General features: G+C 38.6%; 1 non-coding gene across 1 annotated transcript; it reads left to right on the top strand.

Moving 5' to 3' along the window:
• Window positions 1-20,501: 20,501 nt before the first annotated feature.
• On the top strand, window positions 20,502-20,608 carry LOC141679556 (small nucleolar RNA R71). Its single transcript, XR_012558132.1, has one exon. It is a non-coding gene; the product is annotated as a small nucleolar RNA R71 (small nucleolar RNA).
• The last annotated feature ends 396 nt before the right edge of the window (window positions 20,609-21,004 follow it).

The raw sequence follows: 21,004 nt of genomic DNA, 5'->3' as shown, positions 1-21,004 counted from the left end.
ACAAGCTCCTTCTTGGCAAGTTCATTGATTGAATTAAAGTTGAGAGATGAGAGCTTCTTATGCCAGTTCCAGCTCTCATCTACTGATGCCTTAGATATAAGGAAAGTAGCTTCCTTTTCAAGACTTTCATGTAGCCTTGCTTCATAAAAGTTACCATGTTTGTATCCTATCAAGACAATTTTCTTTGACTTGTTATGAACAACTTCACAGTGTGAGTCATAGAATACAACATGATAACCTGTGTCAGTGATTTGACTGATGCTCAGAAGATTATGCTTCAGTCCATCCACCGAAGCTACATTCTTTATTGCTACCTTTCCAATTATCAAGTTGCAATATCCCAGAGTGTGTCCTACATTTCCATCTCTATAAGATACATCTGGGCCAGCATTCTTCTCAAATTCTGACAACAGGGATTTATTTCCAGTCATCTATCCTGAACATCCACTATCCAAGACACGTGTATTTTTCTTGTTACCCTGCAATTAGAAGATTAATTAATTAGAAGGATTTTTAAGGACCCACACTTGTTGGGCCCTCTTTTTGGACAACTTAAGACTTCATGTGTCATGAGTGCTTTTGACAGTTTTTCCTTGGTCAGGATTTGTCTTGTCAGAAGCAGATTTAGTAAAACCAACAGAATTAAGCACACAAACAACTTTATTAAACTTAGGCAAAGGTTCATAATCATAGTGATACAACTTGTGATAAGAACTACAAGTATAAATCGAATGCCAGCTACTACCACAATGAAAACAAGGATTTTGTGGTTTATAAAGTACTGATCTACCCCTAACATCAGACTCAGGAATAGCAGTTTTCATTTTCTTATTCCTCCTGCAATCAATAGCAAGATGATTAGTATTTCCACAGTTAAAACAAGTTTTTCTAGGATAATTGGGAACAACCTTGTAATTTGAATTCTTAGAAATACCTTGTTTATCATTCCAGTTTCTTTTAGGACTTCTTACTTGAGGTTTGTCAGTAACCTCAGATAATTTCTTTTTCAATTATCTTCCTGACAAAAGTCCTATGTTCTTTTCTTTATTAACAAACTTAATGGTTTCCTTGCTTTCTTTTCTTTGAGTTTTATCACTTACCTATTTTTCTTGTGATACTGATGTTGAACCCTTTTCAAAAGTGGATTTGGGTTCATCAGCTTCTGAAATGATAAACTTAACATGAGTTTTAAAGGTAATTTTATTTTCAGTGTCAACATCCTTGACTCCATCTTTATATCCTAGGCATTCTTTCCAGTTTTTCTTTGAGATTATCTCATGAACCTTTTTGCCTGAATCAGTCTAGGCTTTAAGGGTTTTTCTCTCATTTTCTAGATCTTTTTCTAACATACTGTATCTAGCCTCAAGAATTTTTACTGCATGTTTAGCTCTCTCAAATTCTTTCTTCAAATCTATCTGATTTATTAAGTCAGACTCTAACTGTTCATTCCTAGATTTCAAGATCTCAATTTCAGTTATAAGTCTATCATTTTCTAGAGTCTTCTTCTTAAAATTACCATGCAAAGATTTAAGAATAGATTTCAACTCAGATATATTCTCAATATCAAAAGAGAAGAAAGGAGTTTGTACCTTAGACTTAGAGGAAGCAGGATCATCAAGACTTGCCATCAGTGCATAGCATGTATCTTCATCTTCAGAATCAGAGGAGTCCATCCAATTCTTGCTTGAAGTGATCAGGGCTTTGTTCTTCCCTTTATCATGCTTTGTTTTCTTGCACTCTGAGGCAAAGTGACCAGGTTCATCACAGTTGTAGCACTTGATCTTTGTCTTGTCTACCTTCCCAGCTTTAGAGTCCTTTCCATCTTTTCTCCCAGTTGACTTCCTTTCACCTCCAGTGAACTTCTTCCTGAAGCTTCTGTTGTTCTTAGACTTCCTGAATTGTATTCTCCTGATGACCTGAACCAGCAATGCGGCCATTTGCATGACATCATAATCTGTCATGACATCATCGGTATCTAATTTTGGCAAGTTGTTCTTCTTTCGTACAGCTCCAACAGACTTTTCTTTTGAAATTTTATCATTTACTTTCAAAGCAACAGATTTCCCTTTGTTGCTTTTCCTCTCCCTCCTTTGCTGAACCTCCAAATCATGTGTTCTCAGCATGCCATAGACTTCATCCAGAGTAATTACTTCCAGATCATACTGATGTCGTATGATTGAAGTCTGAGTCTCCCATTCTTCACTCAAAGCTCTCAAAAACTTGGTGTTTGAATCCTCTCGATCATACACCTTTCCCACCAAAGACAGATTGTTGAGCAGGGTCAGAAATCTGTCATAGATGTCAGTGAGACTTTCATCATGCTTGGCCTCAAAGTGTTCATATTCTTGAATCTGAACAACCCTTATGTTCTTCTTGATGGACGTAGTTCCTTGACATTGCGTTTCAAGAGCATCCCAGATCTCTTTGGCAGTCTTGTAGGCTATAACCCTGTTTGACATCACAGAATCAAGATTGTTATGCAAAATATTTCTTACCTTTGCATCTTTCAGCACAACTACTTTCTCTTCTGATGTCCACTCAGTCTTCACCTTCAGCTGATAATGTTTAGCAACAGTGGGAGTTGCAGTTACCAGTTTTGTTGGAATGAAGGGTCCATCATTGATTACGTCGAGATAATCTGGATCTGTAGCTTCCAGGTACATGAGCATCTTCACCTTCCATGTTGGATATTCAGCCTTTTTCAGAATGGGAACTTTAATGCTTTCATACTTGTTCAGAGACATGTTTAGATCGTTTCTGATTGTAAATTTAGCAGTGGTCTCTAATACCAATTGTTGCCCAGTGAAGATACAATTATTTAAAGGGGTTGGATAAAATTGTATAAAATGTTTTGAACAAGTAATAAAATATAACAGCTTTTTATATTTATGATAAAAACTGTTACAAAATCCTCTCAAGAATTACTGATATTCTTGAGAGCTGCTAGGTTGAATGATACTCGAGATCGATACACTAAGTGATGACCTAAACTGTATTTATATACTACACAACTACAACAAATTAATCTAAGATATGCATTATCAAAAGCTAACTGAAACCGATACATATCTTCAACTGAATAGATAAAGTCCTATAACTCGGACGTAAAAGATATTTGCTCCATATTACAAGGAACAAAACAAATCCTTTAAGCCGACTGACTTCAAATACTGATGACATCCAAATTCTGATGACATGCCAAATCCTGACGACACATCAGTTCCTGATGACACCCGAACAGCCAGATCCTGAGCTTTTTCTGATTATTGAGAATTCAATATGTAACAAAGACCGTGCCAAGTTGCTTTAGTTTGTTATACAAATATGTGAAAACATTCATGAAAACTACTGGGGCCTCGATACCAATTCCTTGCAATGCAGAGGTCTTTGGAGTAGAGAAAACACTATTTGTTTTGCTTGAAAATATAATTTTCTTGTTAGAGTATTACATGATCGGATAATCTACAACAGTGGTATATATGGCGTAAGCATAGTTTTATTTTGATTCTTTTTATTATGCATAAATGCATACGCTGAAGAGCCTATTTTTTAGATACTTGTATATTGTGGTCACTGAGAATGATGATTTAGATCTTTTTTCCTTCTGCGATCCTGGAGTTACATTTTCCCTCAACAAAGGTTTTAAATCTTACATTGTCAATCGGTTGAAAGAGGGGAATGTTGATCGTGTATTCATCCTGCCACATAACGAGACGAAATTTTTTACTTTGTTACAATTAATTTTTAGGTAATTTTTTCCGCACATTCTAACTTTATTATATTTATTTTAAAAAAAAGTAAACATTGGATTTTAGTCATAATATACAAGGGTGACATCTATATCTGCAATCTTTTGTCTCAACCGCATCATTTTCCTATGTTGGAAGAAGCATTGTCAAGGTAATCTCTACGAACATGTTTCATTTTTGACATATATGCTTGTAGATTATTTTTAGATATTTTTTTGACATTGTGTCATTCTATCATGTAGCGCAATAAAATCTTTTAATGCCGAAACTGGAAGGGGAAACAAGCCTACAAAAATAAAAAATCTTTTTTGAAGTTTTGCACTTTAGTCTGTTTCTCCATATTGGTGAAGTCCTCTTTTTTTGCTTCTGACTTTTGTTTTTGTTGTTAATGTAAAAGGGATCGCCCAAACAGCCTGGTGATTATTAATGCGGCTATGTCGTCATGCGCTATATGAAAGAAATCATTTTAGACTGAGAAATAACATTTACTACCAAGGTATATCTACTTCACGTGTTAACTATTAAAATAAACAGTTGTACATATATATTTGGTGGTGTTTCTAAATCCTTGTTAAATTTATTAAAAATTAGCTTGACGACGTGCTAAAGGAGGCTACAGATAATATCCGAGAGTTGATATGAAGTTTTTAAAGCCTGACTTGTTTTTTGCAAACTAGTAAAAAGGAAGAATATGCTTTTGCAAACTTTTGTGGTCGCTTATTTGGTATGTCTAAATATGCAACAGGAAGTGCTACTTGTTTTGGTTCCGCTATGTTGGTAAATATTATACTTAAGTTGTATAAATTTTAGTTTGACATATGGAGATTCATATGGATGGGTGGAGTTGATATGGGGGTTGGATTTTGGTTTTATATATGTATGGATGTTGGTATGTTTGGATGTTGGATGTCGGAATGGTTGGATTTTGGTTGTACGTACACATGGATATTGAATTAGTTTTTTTTCTTTTGTCTGGGTTTATGCACAAATTAGCATGCTTATTTTCTCTAAAAAAAGAACTCAAACATCGGTTCTTGTTATAAAACTGATGTCAAGCAACTGAAAACACATCACATGGTTATACTAAAAATGATGTCTTAACTAAAAAAATAAATCATATTTTATGAATTAAAATGATGTCTAAAATGTTAAAACATATCGACTTGTGCAAGTTTGTAGAAAAGTAATTGAATTAAACAGTTGTCTTTCAGTATAATGTACATCAGTTTTACTTAGTTTAGCGATATGAAAGTTCCTATTAATATCGTTACTCTAAAGAACACCGATGTCTTTCAGAACAAGATACATAATTTGTTTCGAAAGAAACGATGTTAAATAGAAACGTTCACATCGCATACATAAGTGAAACCGATGTGATATGCAATATTTAACATTGGTTCCGCGTAGCAACCGATATAGTATATAAAGTATGACATCATTTTGTTAAGAAACTCATGTCTATCAGCTTAATGTTCTTTCTTGTTATATGTTTATAGTCCTCTTTAACCTCCTAATTACCAGTTTTTACAATTTAGTTTTAACATGTTATTGAAAATAAGGGTTAAATATATATATCAGTTTATTGAGAAAACTGATGTCTTATTGTGTCTTTAACATCAGCTACAAACTGATGTTAAAGACCCCGATCTTTCTCTACACATGCGAAAACATCGGTTTTAAAAAAAGATATTGGTTTATAATCGATGTCTAAGGGCATATTTCTAGTAGCGTATTTTTGAAAATTTTGAAATATAAAAAATTGAGAGAGATTCATATAAGTAAACTGTAAAAAATGGATGGGTTGGAGGTAATAATTTATTTGGGACAGTTTTTGCGTGCAAATTTAATTACAAAAAATTTAACCTCAGATATAAAATAAAATGTATGGGTTTCTTATTAACCTATATGTGGAAACAATAAAAAATTTAAATATATTTTATTAAACTTTGTAGTGCATTTTTTATATATTGGATATTGATAATTTAGTTTTGGTTTACATAATGATAATAATAAATAATAGTAATACATTTCGTTTTAACTTATTTTGAAAACTATTATTACTTTTGAGATTAGAAATATGGAAAACTAAATTATAGTTTCATCAAACCAATTTTCTGCCAACCATCAAACGAAATATTAGTGTCCATACACCTACACGGGACACTAAATCAAACCAAACCAAATGTATTTAGTGGGTTGGGTCAGGCCGGGTCGGTGGTGTTAAGATGTACGTAACATTGCCCCTACCCTAAAAGTAGGGAGACTGTTTACGCGAAGACCCCCGATTTAGTTCATAATATATAAAATAGTGTGTGCGATAGTTTCGAGACAATACCTTAATCCGTGATTTTATTTACATGGGACTTAACTTCAAGTGAATGCATTTGATCATCTAAAATGATACATAAAAAGAAGTAAAACTTAACAAACATAGATTTGAATATATAATTTTTAAAGTAAACGATTAATTACTTTGGCCGATGATCTTATTCACAAAAAACATAATTTGCATACAGGGAAATAATAACAAAGAAATCATATTTAATAAAATAAAATACATGCATTAAAATAAAAGGGAAAATGAGATAATACCAGGGACGATCGTCGATGATCATCCTTACACACATGAATCCGAAGAGATTATGCTGATGCCTATCCAAATCAGCGAACCGAACTTGTACCGTGATTCCGCTCAAATAAATTATAAATGTTATTTTTAAAAACTCTTGTCTGATGAGTTGATGAGTTATGATGGGCGTTAAGAATCCGATATTTGAAAGCAAAGAAATCATAATGAATCTCGAAAATTTTGAAGTATGTTGTTGTGTGTGAAGATATCATTCAAGTTCAGGTTTCACAATTATGTTTGACGTAGTTACCCATAAACCCAGAATTTGCAAAATATATGTAATCGCTGTCAGAAATCACAACTGTTTTTTATGCGGGTGTTTGAGTGATTAAATTAATTTTCGTCACGTTAATAGCAGAGTTTGTGTAATAACCCCAATTTTTGGAATTTACCCTTATGAATTGTGTTTTGCTGAATAAGAAAATTTTTCATGCCACACTATGTAGGGGTTCTTTTATTGATCTTCTGGGATATTATTAGTACTCTATGTGGTATATAAGTGTATGTAAAGATCGTCAGAATTCAAATCCGAACACTTTAATTTTTCTCAGAAATCTACCAGATACAGAAAGAATTGAGTATAAGGTAACAGAATAAAAAGGATTTAAATTCAAGGATTATAAGAGAGGATCATAAAAAGGAAAATAATGTATTGGGAAAGGTTAAGGAAACCTAAGTAATAAGATCCCGGGTATGATCCCTCAAACGATAAACGAAAACGAAAGTTAAGTGAACCATATAACAGATCAGCGGTCATTAGCCAAATAATTAAAAGCTAATCAAAGAGATTAGAGGGGATGATGTCATCAAACCAATGAGAAGAGGGCAAGTAAGGGATGATGACATAACAAGGTGACATAAGCATGACATAAGGGGGAAGGAGGTGTGGTTGATTTAAAACCACACAAAGTTCATGGTTAAAAAGGTAATTAACCAAAATCAAGCTAAAAACAACCAACCAACAATCATTTCACCCAACACACAAAGATCATTTCATTTTCTTCACCTTGCTCTCGGCTTCTTCTTCTTTTCCAAAGCTAGAAAGTCAAAATCATAGTTCCAAGCTTGGTTAAATTACAAGGTAATTATCTAAGACTCCTTATGCATAGTTATGAATATCCTATAAGTTTGAGCTCCTAAATCATCCACAATCTCTTCCTAAAAATCATGGAAGAAGACGGTGAATAGTGTTTTTCAAGAACTAAATATTTTGTTCTTGAAGTTTTGTTTAGATTAATCTTGGATAAGGATTTTAAGGGTGATTCCAAGCCATTCTCTTGATTCTCCACTCTCCAAGGAAGGTATAACCCCTCCAAACCCTAACTTTATTTGAGTAATTAGGTTTAGTTTTGTTGTTATAATTCATGAGAGGTTTTCTAGTTGTAAATGTAGAGATTAGTTGATTTTGTGAAGTTTTTGGAGTGGTAGTTCTTGGATTGTTGATTAATGAACTTAAGTGTAGTTAAATTCAAATTTAAGAATAAGTATAAATTGTTGATGTTGAGTTGTTGGGGCTGTTATGATGTAGTATGGATGGAGTTTTGATTGGGTTGTGATTGTGGATTGATTGTGGGTTGAATTGGAGTGTTTTAAATTTGGGAAATAGCTCAAACATAGCCGTCGTAATGTCCGATTTACTTTAGGCTGTTTTGTTCTTAACATTAGGACCCGAGAACTCCCTACTAGGTTTTGACAATTGCCGTGATTAGATAGTTCATGTTTTTCGTTTTGATATGTGGTTCATTTGATTCCGATGTACGGTTTAGGAGAAACGGCCGTTTTAAGTAACGACATTTCGCGAACGAACCATTACCCCTCACCTTACTTTGAAGCATAGGTTAAAGACCTTAAAAGACTAATTGTAGTATGAAACATTTATGTAAAGTGTAATAGGCAGTTGGTAAGACACTCGCGAAAGAATCGCCTTAAAACTCGTAATGGTTAATTTATTAAAAATGGTGGAGCCGAGGGTACTCGAGCGACTTAAGTGAATCGTTAAGCGCAAAGCGAGCGTTAGAGTCTAAATTGGTTAAAGTATAGATTTATAAGTGACTTTGGTTTAATTCCAACTTATATGTTGTTTATAGGTTACTAGACTCGTCCCAAGTCATTTGTAACCCCCAGTCGCTCAGGCAAGTTTTCTACCCGTATAACTGTTGTTGTGATGTATATGTGTATATGCATGATCTTGTGATAAATGCATATTTGTTATTAGCAAATTCTTGCGATATATTGTAGCATGTGATATGGTATATATGCATGCCTGTTTCGTATTCTTGATTTATATATCTGTTGGTTCAAATGCTTATTAGTTTCATAATACCTATGCTAGAGATAAGCGGTATTTGAGTATACCCTTAGTATAGGGGATCAAAAGGTGAACTTTTTCTAAAACCGGGAGGCGAGGCTCCCGAGTATCAGACCCTCTTCCCGAGGCTCCTGAAGACATCCATGAGGTTCCACCAATTCATGTTCCCTCCCCTGTACAGAGCCCAACACCTACTGAGGAAATGCCACCCTTATCTCCTGCACCATTGTCACCTGATACCGTGCTTGGTTATCCATTTGGATCCCCTGGGCCTGCACCACCTGCACCCCATGGACTGCTAGATGCAACCACTCAGGCTTTTCTTATCGCCGATTATTACATGACTTTGGGTGGCCTGTCCGAGGCCCGTAATGTTAGGAGTGATCTGTTGGATCGACTTACTGCACCAAGGATTGAGGGCGGGGTACTTCCGGCAGGATTAGCTCATAGCATGGAAAGGATTGAGGCTATCACCCGTGTTACAACTAGAGGCCATCTTGAGGGTCAGATTGATCCAGCTCTACTTGCCACTATCTTAGACCTCATCACCTCTGTGATGGAGCAGGTTAGGGATGTCGTACGTGCCCGCATTTCTTGATCCATGGTAGTGTGCAGAGCCAAAGCGATCAGACAAGGGTTTCATGTAGCACCGCTTTTGGAGGATTAGCCTAAGTTATGAATGATTAGTTTTAATGACGAGATGATTATCTATGGTAGTACTTTTGGGATATAAGCGATCATATCAAATGATGTAATTCTCTTTAATGTGTTCTGTAGTTGTACCCTCGAACAAATGGTCATGTATATATTCGTTAATTTCAGTTCAGATCAGTTGTTTGTGATAAGTTCATATTGTTAATTGCACTATTAACACTTAAGAGAGTGTCATGAAGTTTATAGAACTTGAGAATTCATAATTTGCAATCATGCAAGGACAGAACGAGGGAAAGACTTAAGCAAAGTAAGTAAAATAAATATCCAGAGATTTTTAAAATTTTTCCAAGCATTATGCCCCCATGAGGAATAAGATTAGGGGCAAACCTTGAATATGATAATTAGGGAGGTCGTAATTAAGATATAAGGAACCCAGAATATAATGAAGTGGAAAATGAAGATTTTAAATTAAAAGATGACCCCAATTATGGGGAGTAGGAAGAAATATTTAGACTGAGAAAACAGAAGTCGAGCAAGATAGGAAGAAACAGGATGGTACTCCTATTGGGCAATCCATGGACCTGCCTAAAACAAAACTTATACTTTTACCCTAACCACCACCTTGAGGAAACAATGTGGTGTGAAATTCTTTCAGGACCTTTAAGTCGCTAAGCTCTCAGAGTTCCAAGGGAATAGCTGACCCAGCCGAGGCAAGAGCCTGGCTAAAGGAAATACATGAATCATTTGAGATTCTAAATGATTGACGAATCAGAAAATAGTATTTTTGTCACTTACCCTCCTAAGAGAGAGACCACTCACTGGTGAAAGACCAAGAAAGGCACGGAGCAAGAGGTTATGATAAACTGATTACAGTTCAGTCAATTTTTTTCAGGAAAGTACTTCCCAAGGTTATGGAGATAGTGTAAAAGCTTTAGAGCCAGAACAAGGCGGACGAGTATGATGAATTATGAATCTAAGTTGTAAAAGTTGTCAAGATTCATTCTGAGGACACGAATCCAGAATGACGGGATGTTTGAAATCAATGCTTATGTTGTGTTAGTTCAGGAAATAATGATAAGAGAAAGGAAAATAAAAAGAAACTGAAGTGGAAAGGAATATAAAGGCAATAGAGTTTGAGGAATAATAAGGAATTTGGGTATGAGGAAACCCTAAAGACTCATAGCAATAGAAATAGAAAAGTAAGTAATCGTCAGGATGAGGGTGATTCACCATGAGTTAAATTGATGGTTGACGGCATAAGAGATACATATATATTGTACCCCCTTCAAGTTGGAAGGATTCGGGAAACCTTGAGATAGTTCGAAGGATAAATAATGAGACGCGGATAGATCGAGGAGACAAGAAAGTAAGAAATTAGGAAAATTGGATGAAGGAAGTGACCTTCAAGAAGGTGGAGTGTGAGACCGGTGGCTTGATACCCAGGAAGGAAGACGCCAGGAATGAGAGATATCCCAACATTGAGATGACTGTTGAGATAAACAACAAAAGTAAATACGGAATTATTAAGAAGAAGTTCACGTTGAACACGACCAATATCTTCCAGAACATCCTTGTTATCATTACCGAATCAGGCAAGAAAAGTGGATAACCGTTATTGTCTTTTGGAGGCCATATGGATTGACCTCATTTTGGATAAGGATATTATTATGAAATTAGGCATATACTATCGAGGTGGGAATGATTGAATAAAGACACCCTCATCAGGGATATATGACTTGATTTATCCATGGAAGGATGCATGTACCTTTTTAAAGGTGGAATTAAGGATAGAACATCGGTAACTTAAAACGAATCCTAGGGGAATGCATAAAGGTTGGCATTTCACCCTTAATAGGGACAACATGAGTTTTGACAAGTATGAATTGGAAAGGATCAAGGTAACAACAACCTTTAAAGATCAGTAAAGAAAATTTTCAGAAGTACATAGACAATGGTTCTAGTATTAGTAAATGGTATTTTGATATGCCCTATATCTAGGGAATACAGGAGGAATGATTCAAGGATAACCTTAGAGGTTTTACAAGGAGAAAGGTAATATTCAAAATTCTCAAGAATAGTAATATTGATAAAGGAAATATGACGTAATTATAATGATGCCAAGTGTTAGGGCGAAAACACGCGCTAATATTCACGCAAGTATACGCGTTCGCAAGTAATATAGAATATTTTTTAGTTCGTTCCCTCAGAGGCTCAGACTAAATTATTGTCTAATTAAACTCAGTCACCAATGTATGATTACTTCTCAATGTTAAGATAATAACACTTAAAATTGTTGATTAAATATTAACTATAATTAACTACTTAATTAACCACTTAACTAACACTTCAATTTATCAATAATAAAACACTCATGAGATCACAACTTCATTATTACTTCCTTCTATAGCCATTGTTATTACCTTTAGCATGTGACAGTGATGATATTAATCGAATAACACGAAACTGATAAAAGCCAACTTTCATTGTACTAATACCATTCCACCAAGCATCCACAATTAAGATAGAAGTTGAATAGTCATCAATTATGTTGAGTTCCTATATGTCTACAGAAATTGACAACACAACGATTTAAGCACAAGTTATTCCTTTTTGATTACATAGGGCAAATAAAACTGTTAGAGTTACCCACTAATCATGCACAACGTACATGAACCTATGCTAGCATGGCAAGTTCTAAATCTCAAGATCCACCGTCGCTTCACAAGAGATTAACACCCTATCTTATATGTTCGCGACGCACATAAGACGAATACGCACAACCAATACTAGATATCAAGCAATCATCACACACTAAAGTATTAAACAATTAACTAAAGAATTCCATAATAAATCCGTTGCAACCCCATGATCACGATTAGCCCATAATAGAACTTATCGCCATCATGGGTTCATATGAAATCATGATAAACAAACACAAGAAAATAATAACTAAACTAATTATATTAAAACAGAGTACGTCACAAGAGTAAATAAGTCAAAGCAAGAAAACTAGCATCCAACGTTACAACGAAACAAGAATCACAAGAAAATATGCTTCCTCTTTATTGCGGTGTGCTAAATCGGTCTTCTTCCTTATCTCCTTCGCTTCTTGCGTAAAACACAATCTTCTTCTTCTTAATCCCCCTGTGAAAACGTCTCAAATCTACTTATATAATAGTCCCATAAAACTCAGATTACATAGAAGTTGGAAGCCAAACAGAAGTAGAAGTCTAAAATAATTCAGCAAAATTCCCGACCCTGCGCGGCCGCTCAGCATAGCTGCGCGGGCGCGCAGGTTGCTGCGTGACCGCTCAGCATAGCTGCGCGGGCGCGCAGGTTGCTGCGCGACCGCTCAGCATAGCTGCGCGGGCGCGCAGGCCTCCACTGGAAAAAATCCAAGTTTGCTCCGTTTCTTCACCGTAATCTGCCCGTTCCTTTCCTCTCGCAATGGTGAACACATGCCAAGGCTTATTCTTGATGATTCCTCCCCCGAAATGCAACTAATACCCTGAAATGCATAAACACTAGAAAAACGCATCAAATACACAAAATACTTGATTTCATGACACCAATTTAAGCCATTTTAAGACGTTCTAAGTGGTATAAAATGCCACTTATCACACCCCCAAACTTAAATCGATGCTTGCCCTCAAGCGTCACAGACTCAAAAACAAATAAAAATATGCATGAATGCAATCTATATGAAAATGCAGCGATCCCCCTTACTACAATTAATCAACCAAATTGCCACATCTCAACGAATGCAGTTAGACAACTAAAGATCAATAAACTCATGCAAACGGACATACAGCCAGAAACGTGGTGTGTGCAAATGCTTAACAGATATGCTTCGGAACTAGACCAATTACTATGACTAGACTATCCTCAAGGCAATCCTACGATTATACAAAGAATAAAAATTCCAGGCACAAAGTGATATACAACACTACAAGAACTCTGGAGCTTACTACGGAATCGTGCTTTTTATTTACAACTCAAATGCATATTTGACCGTGCAATGAGTGAGGTCCACAAAAGACTTATACAATGATATCCATGTAACGAGCGTTAGGTTAGCGGATCCCAGACTCTAAAAGCCTTAGGTCGCTAGGCACAAAGTCCCCTAAGAACTTAATAACTCGAATACCAAAGAGCCCACTCTTGATCAATTATGCCAATTTTTTTTTTTTTAATTTCTGAGCAAGTTCGTTTCGCTCCATCATGCTCAACCCTAGACTACTCGCAACATACGCGAGCCGGCTACTAGCCATTTGACGCCTAGCCACAACTAGCAACAACTTCCATATTTTTTTCTCCAAAATTTTTCTTTTTCATGTCTTTATCACTAAGAACCTATAATCGAATTCTAAGCATAATAAGTAGATTGACCTTGAAAACAACCAAATCATAACACAATCTAGCCCTTTCGCATTCTCTAAGACTTAGTGGACTTACAATTGTTTCTAGCATGCATATCAACCTACACAACTTAATATCACTTTAATGCTATCACTACACTCACATCAATATCACAATTCAGTCGATAAATCATTGCAAAAGGGATCATGGTAAATGCATGAGCTACATGACATTCATAAAAAAAACTATATGGCATAAATTATGCAACTATATGAACTAAACTATCATGAATATGCAACTAAATGACACACACACAATATTCCTTAACTACCACCCCCAAACTAAAAATCTTCACTGTCCTCAGTGAAAGTAGTAGAAAGGAACACAGGGTATACCTACTCGGAGTCATCATCATCATCACCCTCAGTGGGTGGAGTATCAGGCGGCGGGTATGCAGAGTCCTCACCAAAAACTGGCCACTGGATATCAGCTCCAAGGCCTCGAAAAGCAGTCCCTAACGCAAGGGTGAGTTTCTGAGCAAACCTGCTCTGTGTCTCATACATGGCATCCATCCGCCGTGAAAGCCTCCTATACTGGGCATCAACCATCCCAGCACCCTCCTGAGCTCACGAAGAACCAGCCTCATCACGCCCTGGCCTAGCCATAGTAGCACCTCGTGCTGGACGCCCTCCTGGAAGATGATAACCCAGCCCATGCTCCTCAGGCTCACCACCGGTCCACTCCTGCATCCCATTCAGAGTGCTAGAATCAATCGGAGCGGCTGGCAACTGCAACTGCTCATGAGCCGGCCAGTTCACTCCCACTGCTCGGCATAGCTTCGTGACCGTAGATGCATAAGGGATGTTCATATGCTTTGCTCCCCTCAAAAACTTCAGAATTCCTTGGTAGATAAACTCACCAAGGTCCACATAGTACTCCTCATTCAGAATTCCCCACAACAGCTGTGCTCTCTCAACTGTGACCTCGTGTGCATGCGAAGAAGGCAAAATATTAGCACAAATAAATGCATTCCAAGCACGGGCATACCTGTTCATGGCGATCGCCGGAAAGTGACGATACTCATTATTGCCTGTACTGCGGGTCCAAACTGTGCCCGGTCGACAGAGAGTCGCACAAATCAAATCCAAGTCAAAATCCTCAGCAGTCTTTTCATTCCAGTTCTCCTCCTCGGGCGTCCTCTCTCGCTGTCCAATCACACGGTGAATCGCCGCAGGATGATAATCAACCGTCAGCCCACGGACCACAGAAAACCCATTCTTTTCAGCCTCCGCGTTCGCGTAGAACTCGCGAACAACGCTCATCGGTACTGCTTCGGGTGACTCACAAAAAGCTATCCACCCCTTCTCTGCAATCATGGGCAACAACTCACCATCCCTCCCCGATGGTAAAAACCCACTCTCCTTCAGAATCGGCTTACCCAACAGCCTAGTGTACTCCTCCTCCGCGGCTCTGTCAGTTAACCGAGGCCTTGCAGTAGTACCCCTTGATGAATCAGCAGTAGGAACTGTGCTGCTGCTGTCAATAGTGCGTGCTCTCTTGGGTGCCATTGATTCGTGAATAAAAGCGTGTAAGAACTGATATTTGATGTTTGTGAGAGGGTTTAAGTGTAGGAAGTTTTGTGGGAGATATGTAGGTTAGGTGTATGTATATATAGGGTGTGGATTAGATTAGGGTTTGGGAATTAAGGGATAAAATGATGGGGTAGTGGGAACAAATCGTGGGTTTATGGGCTAAAACTGTTTTTGTGTTTATTTTTGTTTGGTTTTTTTTTTTTTTCTGAACTGTAAAAAAAATTTCTGGTCCTCGACCCCTGCGCGGCCGCTCAGCATAGCTGCGCGGGCGCTCAGCTTGCTGCGCGGCCGCTCAGCTTAGCTGCGCGGGCGCGCAGGGGGTCACTGGAAATTTTTTTTTTTCAGCCCCTGTTTTCTGATTTTTTTGTGTTTTGGACAGGTTATTAACTTCTAAGGGTTCCTGTAACAATAATTCATGGGTTGCCTCCCACGCAGCGCTTCTTTTTCGTCATTAGCTTGACGTTTCGTACCCTGCTCAAGTAGTCAACAAAATGGCACTAACCACTTCTCGGTTTGCCATGTCCCCATAGTAGTGCTTCAACCGCTGACCGTTAACCTTGAATGCTTGGTCCGGATCATTCTCAAAAATTTCCACCGCTCCATGTGGAAACACAGTTTTGACAATAAAAGGTCCAGACCACCTTGATTTCAACTTCCCAGGAAAAAGTCGGAGCCGAGAGTTGAATAAGAGAACTTGTTGCCCTGGCACAAATAACTTTGGATGTAGCTTCCTATCGTGCCACCTCTTCACCTTTTCCTTATACATTTTGTTATTTTCGTACGCTTGAAGTCGAAATTCATCCAGTTCATTAAGCTGAAGCATTCTTTTCTTACCAGCTGCATCTAAATCCAGGTTCAACTTCTTCAATGCCCAGTAGGCCTTATGCTCAAGCTCCGCAGGTAGATGACATCCCTTACCGTACACCAACTGGAACGGTGACATCCCAAGTGGAGTTTTGTATGCTGTTCTGTAAGCCCAAACAGCGTCATCGAGCTTTAAAGACCAATCCTTCCTTGACGGACAAATAACCTTCTCTAGAATGCGCTTTATCTCTCTGTTAGACACTTCCGCTTGACCATTTGTTTGCGGATGATAGGCAGTAGCTACTCGATGATTCACATTATAACGCTGCATCATAGAAGTGAACTTACGGTTGCAAAAATGCGATCCTTCATCACTTATGATTACCCGAGGTGTTCCAAACCTTGTGAAAATTTGCTTATGAAGAAAATTTAGTACTGCCTTTGCATCATTTGTCGGTAAAGCTTTAACTTCGACCCATTTTGAGACATAATCGACTGCCAGCAAGATGTACTGATTATTGCAAGACGAGATAAAAGGCCCCATGAAATCGATTCCCCATACATCAAAGACCTCGACTTCAAGCATCACATTTAATGGCATTTCATCCTTCCTTGACAAATTTCCCACTCTTTGGCAACGATCACACCTTAAAACAAACTGATGAGCATCCTTGAACAAAGTAGGCCAGAAAAAACCTGCTTGCAGAATACGAGCTGCCGTCTTCTCACCTCCATAGTGTCCCCCATAAACCGTGGAATGGCAGTCTCGTAATATCCCCTCCGTCTCACAGAACGGGATACATCTCCTGATGATCTGGCCAGCTCCCTGTCTAAACAAATATGGTTCATCCCACATATACCACTTCACCTCATGCAGAAACTTCTTCTTTTGAGCGGATGTCAAATTAAGAGGCATTATATTGCTGACGAGATAGTTTACAATATCTGCAAACCATGGTTCTTCCTCCTGAATTGCAAACAACTGCTCATCCGGAAAAGATTCATTGATTAACATCCTATCTTGTGAAGTAGAATCGGGATTCTCCAACCTAGAGAGATGGTCAGCTACTTGATTCTCAGTACCTTTTCTATCTTTGATCTCTAACTCAAATTCCTGAAGTAAAAGCACCCAACGAATGAGTCTCGGCTTCGAATCCTTCTTAGAAACCAGATAGCGAATAGCTGCATGATCAGTGAATACTGTTACTTTCGTACCAAGCAGATAAGATCAAAATTTCTCAAAGCCAAAGACTATAGCCAAAAGCTCCTTCTCAGTAGTGGTGTAGTTCAATTGGGCACCATTTAAAGTCTTACTCGCATAGTAGACCACATGGAAGAGATTTTTCTTGCGCTGTCCCAGAACTACACCTACCGCATAATCACTCGCATCACACATCATCTCAAATGGTTCTGTCCAATCTGGTGCTGTAAGGACTGGTGCCGTGATCAAACTCTCCTTGAGAGTCTCGAATGCTGCCAAACAGTCATCATCAAATTTGAAAGGCACATCTTTCTCAAGCAAATTGCACAACGGCTTAGATATCTTTGAAAAGTCCTTGATGAATCGCTGATAAAAACCCACATGACCAAGAAAACTACGGATTCCTTTCACAGAATTAGGTGGGGGAAGATTTTCAATGACTCCCACCTTGGCCTTGTCCACCTCCAGACCCTTGCTAGAGACCTTATGCCCAAGGATAATGCCTTCACGCACCATAAAATGACATTTCTCCCAATTAAGCACCAAATTAGTTTCCACACATCTTTTGAGTACGGCACGCAGATTATTCAAACATTCATCATATGAGTGTCCAAAGACGGAGAAGTCATCCATGAACACTTCGACATTATTTCCAATCATGTCAGAGAATATAGCCATCATACATCTCTGAAAGGTGGCCGGTGCGCCACATAACCCAAACGAAACTCTGCGAAAAGCAAATGTGCCAAATGGACAAGTGAAGGTAGTCTTTTCCTGATCCTCTGGTGCAATACAAATCTGATTATACCCGGAATAACCATCCAGAAGACAAAAATACTCATGTCCCACCAATCTGTCAAGCATCTGATCAATAAATGGAAGAGGGAAGTGATCCTTCCTTGTGGCTTTGTTCAATTTTCTATAATCCATGCATACTCTCCATCATGTAACTGTTCGAGTAGGGATGAGCTCATTCTTTTCATTTGTGACCACAGTGATACCTCCCTTCTTAGGTACACATTGTACGGGGCTCACCCACGAGCTGTCAGAAATAGGATAAATGATGCCTGCATCTAGCCATTTCAGAATTTCTTTCTTCACCACCTCCTTCATGATGGGATTCAGTCTTCGCTGTTGTTCCACAGTTGGCTTACTACCTTCCTCTAGCAGAATTTTATGCATACAATATGAAGGACTTATCCCCTTGATGTCTGCTATGGTCCATCCTATAGCCGATTTGAATTCTCTCAAAATCCTTAAGAGCTTATCTTCCTCACTACCTGAAAAGTCAGATGAAATAATAACAGGTAACGTAGATGAATCACCTAAAAAAGCATACCTCAAGTGTTCAGGTAATGGCTTGAGCTCCAAAGTAGGTGCTTCCTCTATTGATGGTTTGAGCTTCCCTTCAGCGTTCTTGAGGTCAGAAGTACCAAGAGATTCAAATGGTATGTCCAGCTTTCGCTTCCAGGGAGAAGCGTTCAGATATTGTAATTGCTCGTTGCTATCTTCATCATCGCTGTCAAAATCCCCCACTAAGGCCTTTTCCAATGCATCAGACATTAGCATGTGATCGAGTTCCGAAGTAACCGCAGAATCAATCACATCCACTTTTAAGCACTCCTCATCTTCTGTAGGGAATTTCATTGCCTTAAATACGTTGAAGGTCACATCCTCATCTGGGACCCGCATAGTAAGTTCACCTTTTTGCACATCTATCAAGGTACGGCCAGTAGCCAAGAAAGGCCTCCCCAAGATTATGGGAATCTTCTTATCTTCCTCAAAATCCAGAATAACAAAATCTGCTGGAAAGAAGAGCTTATCCACTTTGACGAGCACATCCTCAACTATGCCCCTTGGGTAAGTAATGGAACGGTCAGCCAATTGTAGTGACATGTACGTGGGTTTTGGATCAGGCAGATCCAGTTTTTTAAAGATCGACAACGGCATCAGATTAATGCTTGCTCCCAAATCACAAAGGCACTTGTCAAACGTCAGATTGCCAATTGTGCAAGGAATGGTGAAGCTTCCTGGATCTTTCAGTTTTGGTGGTAACTTTTGTTGCAGAACAGCGCTGCATTCTTCCGTGAGAGCAACGGTTTCAAGGTCATCCAGTTTCACCTTCCTTGAAAGAATAGTCTTCATAAACTTCGCATAACTAGGCATTTGTTCCAGAGCCTCAGCGAAAGGTATATTGATGTGAAGTTTCTTGAACACCTCCAGAAACTTCCCGAACTGTCCATCCAGCTTTTGTTGCTGCAATCTCTTAGGAAAAGGTGGTGGAGGATAGAGCTGTTTCTCCCCTGTATTAGCCTCAGGCAGAGTGTGTTCAACAGTAGTCTTCCTTGGTTCTGGCGCTTTCTCCTTTTGCTTAGATTCTTCACCTCTAATTTCAGCTTCTACTTCTTTTGCCTTTTCAGCATCAGCTACTTTTCCAGACCTTAAGGTAATAGCCTTGACTTGCTCTTTAGCTTCCTTCCTGCCTGGTACTTCCGTGTCACTGGGAAGAGTGCCAGGTTGACGATTGAGCACTGCATTGGCTAATTGACCAATTTGATTTTCCAAGGTCTTGATAGAAACCGCCTGACTCTTGCACAACAGCTTAAGTTCCTCAAAATCAGCACTAGTAGGTGCAGCTGCACTTCCCTGTTGAGGATATAATTGCCTTGTAGCATACTGCTGTGGTTGCTGGAATCCAGGTGGGTTAAACTGTTTACTCACTCCTTGCTGATATGGTCGCTGAATAGCATTCTGATTATTCCCCCAGCTGAAATTTGGATGATTTCTGTTGTTAGGATGATAGGTCGCTGGCACAGGCTGCTGTTGTCGCTGATAATTATTCACATACTGAACAGATTCATTTACAAGAGAACACTGATCCGTAGCATGAGAACCTGCACAAAGCTCACAAACCATAGCTGTTTGATTAACTCCATACGTAGCCAGAGAATCAACCTTCATTGATAGCGCTTGGAGCTGGGCTGCAATAGCGGTGGCTGCATCAACTTCCAGAATACCTGCTACCTTGCCTGACGTCATCCTCTGAGTTGGGTTTTGATGCTCATTTGCAGCCATCATCTCGATAAGATTATACGCCTCAGTATAGCTTTTAGCCCATAAGGCGCCTCCAGCTGCTGCATCGAGCATGGGCCGAGATTGGGCCCCCAAACCATTATAGAAACCAGTGATCACCATCCAATCCGGCATTCCATGATGTGGACATTTTCTCAACATTTCCTTGTAGCGTTCCCAAGCCTCGCACATAGATTCTGTAGGTTGCTGCGCAAACTGAGTAAGAGCACTCCTCATAGCAGCAGTCTTTGCCATCGGATAAAACTTCACCAGAAACTTTTGCGCAAGATCTTGCCACGTAGTGATGGACCCAGCTGGTTCAGAATGTAACCAGTCTTTAGCCTTGTCCCTTAGTGAGAACGGGAAAAGCCTCAACTTGATAGCCTCATCAGTCACGCTATTATACTTAAAAGTGCTGCAGATCTCGACAAAATTCCTTATGTGCATGTTGGGGTCTTCAGTTGCCGCTCCTCCAAAAGAAACAGAATTCTGCACCATCTGAATAGTGCCCGGCTTGATTTCAAAGGTGTTAGCTTGAATAGCCGGATGAAGGATGCTTGACTGAATGTCATCAATTTTAGGCCGAGAAAAATCCATAAGAGCTGGATCAGCTTGAACAATACGATCTCCCATGTT

The sequence above is a fragment of the Apium graveolens genome, chromosome 1 (genome assembly GCF_009905375.1).
Source record: "Apium graveolens cultivar Ventura chromosome 1, ASM990537v1, whole genome shotgun sequence".
NCBI classification, from domain to species: Eukaryota; Viridiplantae; Streptophyta; class Magnoliopsida; order Apiales; family Apiaceae; genus Apium; species Apium graveolens.
Note: the sequence above shows the minus strand (reverse complement) of the source record. Positions and strands in the feature narration are given on the sequence as shown.